The sequence below is a fragment of the Mustela nigripes genome, chromosome 6, assembly GCF_022355385.1.
Source record: "Mustela nigripes isolate SB6536 chromosome 6, MUSNIG.SB6536, whole genome shotgun sequence".
Lineage (NCBI taxonomy): Eukaryota > Metazoa > Chordata > Mammalia > Carnivora > Mustelidae > Mustela > Mustela nigripes.
The window spans coordinates 10,872,817-10,882,472 of NC_081562.1; the positions used below are offsets into that span (position 1 = coordinate 10,872,817).

At 51.2% G+C, this 9,656-nt stretch overlaps 1 long non-coding RNA gene across 2 annotated transcripts; it reads left to right on the top strand.

The window, feature by feature from the left end:
• Window positions 1-2,201: 2,201 nt before the first annotated feature.
• LOC132020470 (uncharacterized) lies at window positions 2,202-7,700 on the top strand. Of its 2 annotated transcripts, none has more exons than XR_009404977.1 (3): window positions 2,202-2,409; window positions 4,032-4,175; window positions 6,906-7,700. It is a non-coding gene; the product is annotated as an uncharacterized LOC132020470 (long non-coding RNA). The 2 variants fall into 2 exon arrangements; XR_009404976.1 differs by lacking the exon at window positions 2,202-2,409 and adding an exon at window positions 3,565-3,735.
• Window positions 7,701-9,656: the final 1,956 nt, after the last annotated feature.

Below are 9,656 nucleotides of genomic sequence, written 5' to 3' on the forward strand. Positions count from 1 at the left end.
GTGGGAATCTGAGCAGGACTCGTGAGAAGATGCCCGCAGAGGCTAAGGATCCTGAACCTCCTCTCCACTGGTCAGAAACAGGCACAGAGATGCGCTGGGTTTATGGTTTCACCATCCCTTCCCCAGAAAATTGCATGAATATATAAGTTAGCACGTGCAAAATCTAGGAACCGTGCCCGGCCCACAGTCTAGCCCAGTACATGTCGGCTCCAGTTATTGCTACTTAATCCTCACACCTACCCCCATAAAAGAAGTCATATTTTTATCCCTGGTCTGGAGAGGAGGAAACGGTTTCTGCAGGATCCGGAGCCTGAACCACAGTGACTTAGGGAGTGAGCGGCAAGGTAAGATTTTGACCCCAAATCCGGAGGGCTCCAAAACACAGTCACTGTGTCGAACTGGCCCCTATTCCACAGGCACGCACCTAACATCCACCCCGCCCAGGTGTGAAGGAAACAGACAGGAATCTGGCTCGGTTGCCGAGCTCCCCCTGCGGTGGAATTACACACATAAACACGGGGGCATGCATACACACACGCACACACGCACAGACATCGAACACACACAGGCGTATACACAGAAGCATGTGTGCACACGCACGCACACACTCGCGCACACACACATACATGTGCACAGAACAAGGCACGATTTCAGAAGCCGGGAGATACGGAGAATCCAGTTTCCCTGGTTTCACACCAAGCGCTGTTTTCAGCCCCCAGGGGGTCACAAACACAGATGTCTCCAGAGACCTAGCAGGTGTCCTCACAGGTTCAGACGGAGCCAGGGTAGAAAGGCAAGGGGTGGGGAGGCGGTGGCTTAGCGTCTGCCTCTGCACACCATCACCTTCCCGCACAGAACTCCAGGGACTCACACAATTCTCAGTTTGAACCTGACCTTCCAGCTTTTCACGGAGGTCTGCCTGACAGGGTCCTATGGAACTTGTTTTAGTAGCCGTCTGTTGGCTTGATTTACAGCTTCACGGGTGTGGATACCCGGTGCCTGGGTCCCCATTGATACTATGGCTCCTGTCCCTGCAAGTGGTAGGGTCAGTAAGCAGGACAGACGGACTCGTAGGCCGTAGTTTTCCTCTGGAATTCATTCAGAAAGGATAGAGAATCCATCACGGTCTTTAAATAAAGAGTATGTAATCTAATGAACTTTTGTTTTTTAAGATTTTATTTATTTCACAGGGAGAGATCACAAGTAGGCAGAGAGGCAGGCAGAGAGAGAGGAAGGGAAGCAGGCTCCCCACTGAGCAGAGGGCCCAACTCGGGGCTCAATCCCAGGACCCTGAGATCATGACCTGAGCCGAAGGCAGAGGCTTAACCCACTAAGCCACCCAAGTGCCCCTGATGAACATTTTTTAAAGATCCCTTTGCTGAGGAGACAGTAGCTCACAGGAGGTGGCTTTGGAAGTAAGTAGACTAAATGCCCCCTGCTAACAGCTTTTGGATTCGATTTTTAAAAATCAGGTTTATCAGGTGTCATTGACATAGGGTAAAACTCACCACCTAAGTGCATACAGGTCAATGGGTCTCGACAATCACGTAACCAACAACAACACAATAGAGGTCATTCCCATGATCCCCAAAAGATCTCTCATGCCCCTTGCCGAGACCTCCCTGCCCTGCTTTCTATTATTCTATCTTGTCATTTCTGAAATTTCACACAAATGGAATCACAGCGTATATGGTCTTTTGTGTCTGGCTTTTTTCCCCAGAGTATCAGGCTGTTGGTATTCATTGATGTTGATGCGTACATCACAGCTTTGTCCTTTTTATGACCGAGTAGTCATCTCTTCTACGGATAGACCACAGTTGCTGATCCTTTCACAAACTGATGGACATTAGGGCTGCTCCGGGTTTAGAGTTATCAAAACAAAGCTGTGACAGACGTTCCAGCGTTAAGGCTCACGTGAACCTGTGTTTCATTGCTCATGGGTAGAGGTCTAAGAGTAGGGGGCTGAATCCTACGGTGTTTAACTTTAGAAGGAAACTGTTTTCCGAAGTGGTTGTATCCTTTTACATCCCCATCAGCCAGTGTATCAGGAAGTTGACGGGCGAAGGTTCTGGGTCCATAACGGGCAAAGGTTCTGGGTCCATACTGGCTCCAAGACTCACAGGTCTGTGAACGTGAGGGCGGGGCTGGGGGAGCAGGAGGGGGATCTAAATGCAGTCATAGCCTCTGGGCTGGTTCTTAAACTGTCTCCTCTCCACTTCAGACCTACCCTTCTATGCTCAGCTTTTGGGAGCTGGTGTTGGGTCTCTAAACCACATTTGCTGTTTGGAAGACTGATTCCCATTCGTTCCTGCCAAGAGTAGCTCCTCCCAGGAGACCAGAAGGATGGAGAGGAGGAAGGCATTCACTCCTTGCTGTTTGCTCCCTGTACCCAACAGCACTGCCCTGGAGGTCAGTTCTAGTTTTTTCCCCACATCCCCACCATAAGCCTCACAATCGCCTCCTCGGAGATCTGAATTTCTGAGTCCCAGCTCCCTGTAGGGACCTTCTCCAAGCTTCTGAGGCACCAACATCAGCTGAGCGCCCCCCCTCACCTGTTCCTCCTCCAAGCTTCTAGGTTGTGATAACCCCACTCTCCTCCTTCTGTTCCCTCCCCCAGTGGAAGCCGGTGCACTATCTGCTTACTGCAATACTGCAATGTTCCTTTCGCTTTTCCGTCCTCCAAGATCTGTTCAACCAATCCCCTGTATTACATGCTCACTGCTAAAATAATTTGAGCTCTTTCTGTTTTCCCAACACGCAGCCAGCCCGCTAGGACACAAGTCCAGCCCCTGGGTAGGGTGTCCCCAGGGAAGCAGGACCATCAGGCAGGAGGAACCCGTGCTGGGAGCAGAAGCTCATCAATGACTCTTTGAAGGCTGGGGGTGGCTTCTAGCTCTAGCTCTCATGGATTGGGGGACCCTAACCATAAGAGCTGGCTTCTAGACTTCCCAGCCCTTCCCGCTGAGGAAGGGGAATCCATCGTGGTATGTAATAGGTGAGTATGTAATTGTGTGCCAGGAGCACCTGTGGGTCAAGGACTACCGCATTCATCTGTGAATCTCCAGTGTCCCAAATGGGCTCCACGAGTGTGTGTGGCAGGTGGAGGAAGGGCATGAGGAAGCAGGTGGGTGGGCTCACAGGCCGCATCTCCTCCTCTGGGCTCTGGCCTCCAGGTTCAGGGAAGAGCTTCCTCTGTCCCAGCCCACAAGGAGCACTAACTAACTGCCCAGCATGCCCCGGAGCCCGGAACCACACACCCCGGAACCGGAGAGCTTTGCAACAGGAGGTCCTGGAAATTCTGTAACTGCCCTTCATCCTCTCACTCTTTGGCAATCTGCTCCCACCCCCGCCCCCCCCCCAAGGCCCTGAGGGTGTCTGCCCTCTGCGCACCCCACCCCTGCCCCGGCGCCCTTGCCCAGCCCTGGTCTCCGCCGATTGCTTCAGTTTCCCTGCACCCACGTGCTCCCCGGTTCCTCCTCCACGTCTGGTGGCCCCTTTCTGGGCTCCTCCTGCATCTACTTCCTCAGTCCCCTCCCCACACACCCGGGCTCTCACTGGCTCCGGGCTTCATCTACTCCTGTGCCCCTTTTACCAGCCGCTCCCCAGGGGTGCTCCAGGCCCCTGAATCCAACTGCCTCCAGGCCCCCAGCGCCCCCAGATGCCCCCCAGCTCTGCAGAGCACCCTTCCTCCTGCAACCTCTGTCTCTGCCGTTCAGCCAAGGCAAAGACTTGGAGGTCACGTGGCTTCCTCGTCCTCCCTTGGCTGCGATAGCCAATCCCCAGGAATGTGTTTCGCCTCCAGATGTCCCCCAGCTGCCCCCTCGCTCCAGCCCTACAGCCTCCTGTCTTGCCGGAGCTGGCCCCCCAACCTTCCCACCCCACCTCAGCCCTGCCTCTCTCTTCCCACCGGCTGCAGGAGGCCCTTCCTGGAAAGAACTAACTGAGGTTTCCAGCTCTCCAGCTCTCCGGAGAACCAGTCCAGCTTGCTGTCACCCAAGCCTGACTCTGCCCTTGTCCCTCTCCTGTTCCAGCTCAAGTCCGTGTTTGCAGTTTGCTGATGCCCCGTGAGGCCCACACCCTGTCTGCTCGGCCAACCCCTGTTTCTCCTGAAAGACTATGCACCATCCCCTGGAAAGGCGTTCTAGGATTGAAAGGTGTTGTCTGCCCGGCACACAGTAAGTGCTTAAGACGAGGAAGTTGGGGTTATCATGGGGGCTCCTACAGCCCCAGGGACCCCAACAATGATCCCTGAGTTGCTGCTTTCATGCCTCCCCCTCATGGTGGCATCTGATGCTCAGACCACTCAGACCAGTGTTGCAATGGAGAGGACAGTCATCCTGTCCCATATCACTTAATAGCAAGACGGAGACCTTCTCCAGCATCTCACCCTAATTCTTCCCACGAGTCCCCTTCCTCTAGTAAGAGGAGGAAGAGGGGCCTTCTCTCCTCTGCGGCCACACCCTCCCTCCCAAACCCGGCCTCCCTGAGTCCGGCAGCGTCCCACGTGGGCAAGCCCCTCTCCCCTTACTCCCCTCGGACCACATTTGTAGACCTTTAGGGAAGAGCGGAAGGTGGAGGGGTGACCAGAAGGGTGATGGGCTCTTTGCAGGGGAGCTGCAAGAAACTGCTCGCCAGCTGTCTCTGTCTTTGGGCCCCAAGCATTGCCTCTTATGCGAGCCTTCCCTTCCAACTCTCCCCGCTACCCAGTGGCTCTGACTACACCTGTTACTTCTGTTCCTCGAGTGGTCAGTGCTGGATTAAAAGGCACAGGCACCGCAACAAGGAAGAGGAGGACTGAAAAGCTCCCGCCCGCTCGCTCCCACCCCAAGGGAACTACTGGAAGCCTTCCGTGATTCCCTCTAAATTCCTCTGTATTTCTGAACAAAAGGCTTATAATGCTGACTGTCAAACATGATCCCTCACTTTCTTCTTGTAGTCGATGAGGATTCAGTGTTCTTTTTTCTGCTGCATTGTATTCAGTCTTTTTTTTTTTTCCTCTTTGGAAGCTTTTGGAAACTTCTCTTTATCTGTGATCTTCTGGGTTAACGTGATGATGTGTGGATTGTTTCTTGCTCATTTTACTACTTCTATGATAGGCCTAACTCAATGTGGACACTCGGGATCTTCAGTCTGGGGAAGCTTCCTTGGACTGTTTTTTGTTGTTGTTATTGTTGTTGTTGTTTATATAATTTTCTCTGCTCTCTCTCTCTCCCTTTAAAAAAAAATTTCTAAGGAGCGCCTGGGTGGCTCAGTGGGTTAAGCCTCCACCTTCAGCTCAGGTCATGATCTCAGAGTCCTGGGATCAAGTCCCGCATTGGGCTCTCTGCTCAGCAGGAAGCCTGCTCCCCCTCTCTCTCTCTGCCTGCCTCTCTGCCTGCTGGTGAGCTCTCTGTCAAATAAATAAATAAAATAAAAAATCTTCAAAAATAAGTTCTAAGTCAGATGGCAGACCCCCTGATTGCTTCTCTTGGGCTGTTCCTTCCCTTCCTCTTTTCCATCTTCATTTCTTCCTGTTATATCCCAGGAACTAGTTCTGTGACCTACTTTTTAAATCTGCCATCGAAATTCCTATTTTGGATGCCTTATATTAAATTTCCAAGACCTCTCTCTTGCTTTCTGATTATTCAGTTGTCATAGCATCCTCTTCTTGTTTATGGATTATATCAGTCAGCTTTTGCTGTGTAACAAACAAACCCAGAAATCTCCAGTGGGATCAAATGATAAGCACTTCTTCTTTTCTTTTTTTCCTTTTTTTTGCTCCTGCATCTGTGGTTTGACTGGAGTCATTCTGATCCAGGTGATTCATTCTTGAGTCCAGTCTAGAGGGACAGGGTTTTTTTCCAGGCACTTCTTTTATCTTTTTCACTTGGTGTCTCTGTTGCACATCCGCAGCTTTCCTGATGTGTCTAATACTCTTGGGTTGTTCGTTAACACTTAAGACAAATGTACTAAAAAGGCTTATCAGAAGCTCTCCAAGTGCATGGGAGGGTATATGGGCTGACAAATGTCTGTTTTGTTTTTGTGTCAGGACGGAAAAGCAGCTACATTGTTGGGAACTCTGATTATGATGGCACTCAAGATGAGAAAATTCCTAGAATTTTCTCTAGGAAATTCTCCAGTAACTTGTCTGGCAGCTGCCAGTCTTTGCTTAGGATGTAGGAACAGGCTCGGGTTCCTTGGGAGCAAGAGGACCAGGAAGATGTTCTGACCATTTGGGATGCAGACTTCCAATTAGTATCCTGTTTTCAACCCCATGGCTTATCCCCGCCCTCTGTCATGCCAGTGACCTTGGTGTCCTGAGAGTTTCCTCTTTACCGTCTTCAGAGACTGAACCTCCTGCAGGAGGGTCACTGGTAAGCCCTTGGCCGTCAGCTCTCATCTCACACCATCACCATCATCCCCTCCACCAGCTCCCCTTGATTCTGGACCTCACTGGAGTTCAAGGCTCACTCTGTTTCCTTCTCACCGGGGTGCCCTTTGCCTACTGAGTTCCTTTGGCCTTTCTAAATATGGCACCATCATTCCAAACAAAGCCCCTTCCAAAAGTGTGTTGCAATCTCTCATCTCGTGATACCTCCTTTCTATTCCCCACTTTTGTGGGATCACGCTTTTTCTACTTTTCCTCTATAATGTCAGTAAGGGCTCAGAAGGGAGAAGACACCAACGCCCACCTTTCCTTTGCAGATGGTTTCTATCTTTGCGTGTGCGTAAACGTCTTCCACCCAGACTCTGCCCAGGAGACTGCCCCTTTTTAATGACCCCAGAATTAACCAAGGCCTTTTCCTGAACTAGGAAGTCATCGTTACCACCTCCTCCAGGAGTGAAGTGTGACCGACGTTCCGTTTTTCCAACTGGTCATGTGATTTTTAAAAAAATGTTTCTTTGTATTTTGCCTCTCTTTACAGGTAAGGAACTTGTCTCTTGGATTGGAGAATGAATTGCCTGGGGCCCAGCATGCCACCTGATGGAGAGCGCCCGCCATGATGAACAGGAAGACACAGAGCAGAGGAGTTTGCCCTTTGGAGACAGGCATCCAGAGGCTGGTGCAAGGTCACCCAGGTCCTGTCCAGTCCCAGAGCGCTCCATCCTTGCCACACAAGGAGCAAACAACACCCTTCACTTTTTGATGTGATTACTGAACTCTTGTCTCAAAGGTTAATGCAGTTTGCAAACGTATTTGGATGAAGGTCTCAGGTGTCAAATCATGACTTTTCATGTCACCCCCTGCTGTCTGCGTTCTGTAAGCTGGGAAAGATGAGAAGAACGAGCTGAGAGCCCCCTGTCCTCATCCTGAGTGGGCAGCCCCGGGCTGAGGGGCCTTTAAGCTAAAGAACTGGGCCAGATGGGTGTCCACAATGCCATGTGGGGAGGGAGACTTTCCAAGCCCTGTGGACAAATTCTGGAAAAAACGGGTCACCCGGACCCGGAGCAGGCTTCAAAATAAGAGCCTCCAAATCGTGATTGGCTGGAGGTGGGACAGGGCCATGGGGGAGCCGGGGAGAGGGAAGCAAATGGAGCCCAGGGATGGGGAAGGAGCTTTCTGCAGAAACAGGCACTGCCATACCATTGCTAAAATACTGCAATGCTTCCAAACCACTGTGTTAAAAAGCACTGCTCTTTGGAGCCTGTGCCCCACCCCTTCTATCTCCCTGGACCCCCCCAAACCTCTTCACAATCTGTCAACTAAAGGATTAATGCCTGGTCCATCAGGCCTGCAGACCAGACAATTGTGGTTACAGATTTTGAATACGACCCCTGGAAAAAATAATGCCATGAACTGACATGGAGGCCACGCTGCCTTATGGAGCCCTTACGTTATGCACCATCCCACAGGCCCAGCGTTAGCCAGGGTCTACCCGTCCCCCTCCTGCACACCTGGCTCCCTCTGCTAGGCCCCAAGCAGATAGGCCCAAAATCAGGGGAGGCTCAGAGATCTAAGAGATGGTTCATTTCACGGAAAATGGAGCAGGAAGGGAGAGAGGGGAGGAGAGGCAGGTAGGTCAGCAGGGGACAAACCAAGGAGAAACTCTCAAGTTAAAGTAAGGGTCTGAGCTTTATCCAGCAGCCCAGGAGCAGTCACGGAGGAGCTGAGCAGGACTGGTGCCAGAGCTGATTTGTGTTTCTTTCAGAACACCATGGAAGCCCAGGGGAAGATGGGTTGAAACAGGGCAAGCCTAGAAGCCGGCAAATTAGGTATCTGGCCGAGTATGTATCCAGGGGAGGGTTGAGAGATTCTAAGGAGAGGGGCAGTGGAGAAGGACAGACAGAGGGCAGGGTCACAACATGTGCGGCTGGTTCCATAGAACCACACTGTGTACCGTGCAAGTTCACAATCATCCCCGTCGGAAAGACTGGGGGTGTTAAGTCTACAGAACGGAACCAGGAGCCCACCTTTACCCAAGTGTGCTCAGCGCTGCTCCAGAGGCTTCCCGTGTAAAGCACCCAGTGGATGTACACTCCCGTGATTTCCATTTCACAGATGAGGATACAGAGGCAAAGAGGGTTATGTAATCAGCCCAAGGTCAGCTACGTGGAGGCGGTGGGTCAGGATGATCTCAGACCATGTGAGACGAGAAAACTCAGACAGGGACTCAGGCTGGTTTTAAAGACACATAGATTCATTCATTCTGTGCATCTCTAAAAGAAAAGCCCAAGAACTCAAGGTGGAAGAGACTAGAAGGAAATGCCAGACCGATACAAGGAGTTTTCAAAAAATCCTTGTGAAGAAGTAAGCCATTAGTCGACGGCAGTTTGCAAGAGTGACGCCATGGAGGGTGACCCACCCGGAAAAGAGGGACATTCCGGAGAAAAGAACCGGACGTTTGGCTAGGAGGGGAGCTCTGGATGAAGATTCACTGGGTCCACACCCCCGATTGCTACCTACCAGCAGAGTGACATGGGGAAATTTACTTAGCCTCTCTGTGACTCAGTTTTGTCATCTGTAAGATGGAGCTAAGAACAGTGTCTCTCTCATAGGATGGTTAAGTGACTTAATATAAGAACTTACCATTATCAGCACCATCACATCCCCTGGACGTGGGTGGCAAATGACTCTGGCTTTGGGGACACCATCCAAGAGCTCGTTAATGAGGAAGAACAACCTTCCTCTGGATTCTTTTGAGGGTCAGGCTGCAAGCAAGTTCCAAACTCTAGATGGTGAGCTGTGCCAGGATTGCTTTAACTCATGCCCTCTTTGTGTTTGTTTCTTAGCTGTCCTCTCTTAGGGTTTAAAAGTTAAAAGTCTTTTGACAGTTTCAGGTTGATGCCACCACTCTAAGGATAAATGCAGGAAGGAGTTCGGGGCCTCAATTGGGAACATTAAAAGGATGTCAGTGACCTCTTCCCAGCCGTTGAGGCCAGAATGGAGGTGCTGGGAGGGGTCAAATTCAGACTCGAGGGAAAGTCTGTCCATTGCCTCCTGGACACTGGCCCTTCCAGGCTCATTACGCTCACACCCTTGCCTGTCAAAGTGATAAAAATAGAAAACCAAAACCAAGAGGTGGGAAATAGCTCAGTAAGTCATATGAGAACATCCGTCTCATGTCTTCATGGCGAAGCCCTATTTCTGATGTAAAATGCAAAAACCAGACAATCTGATTCTGACTCTCCCCCTCCTCCTCCCCCTCCCCCTCCCCCTCCTCCTCCCCCTCCTCCTC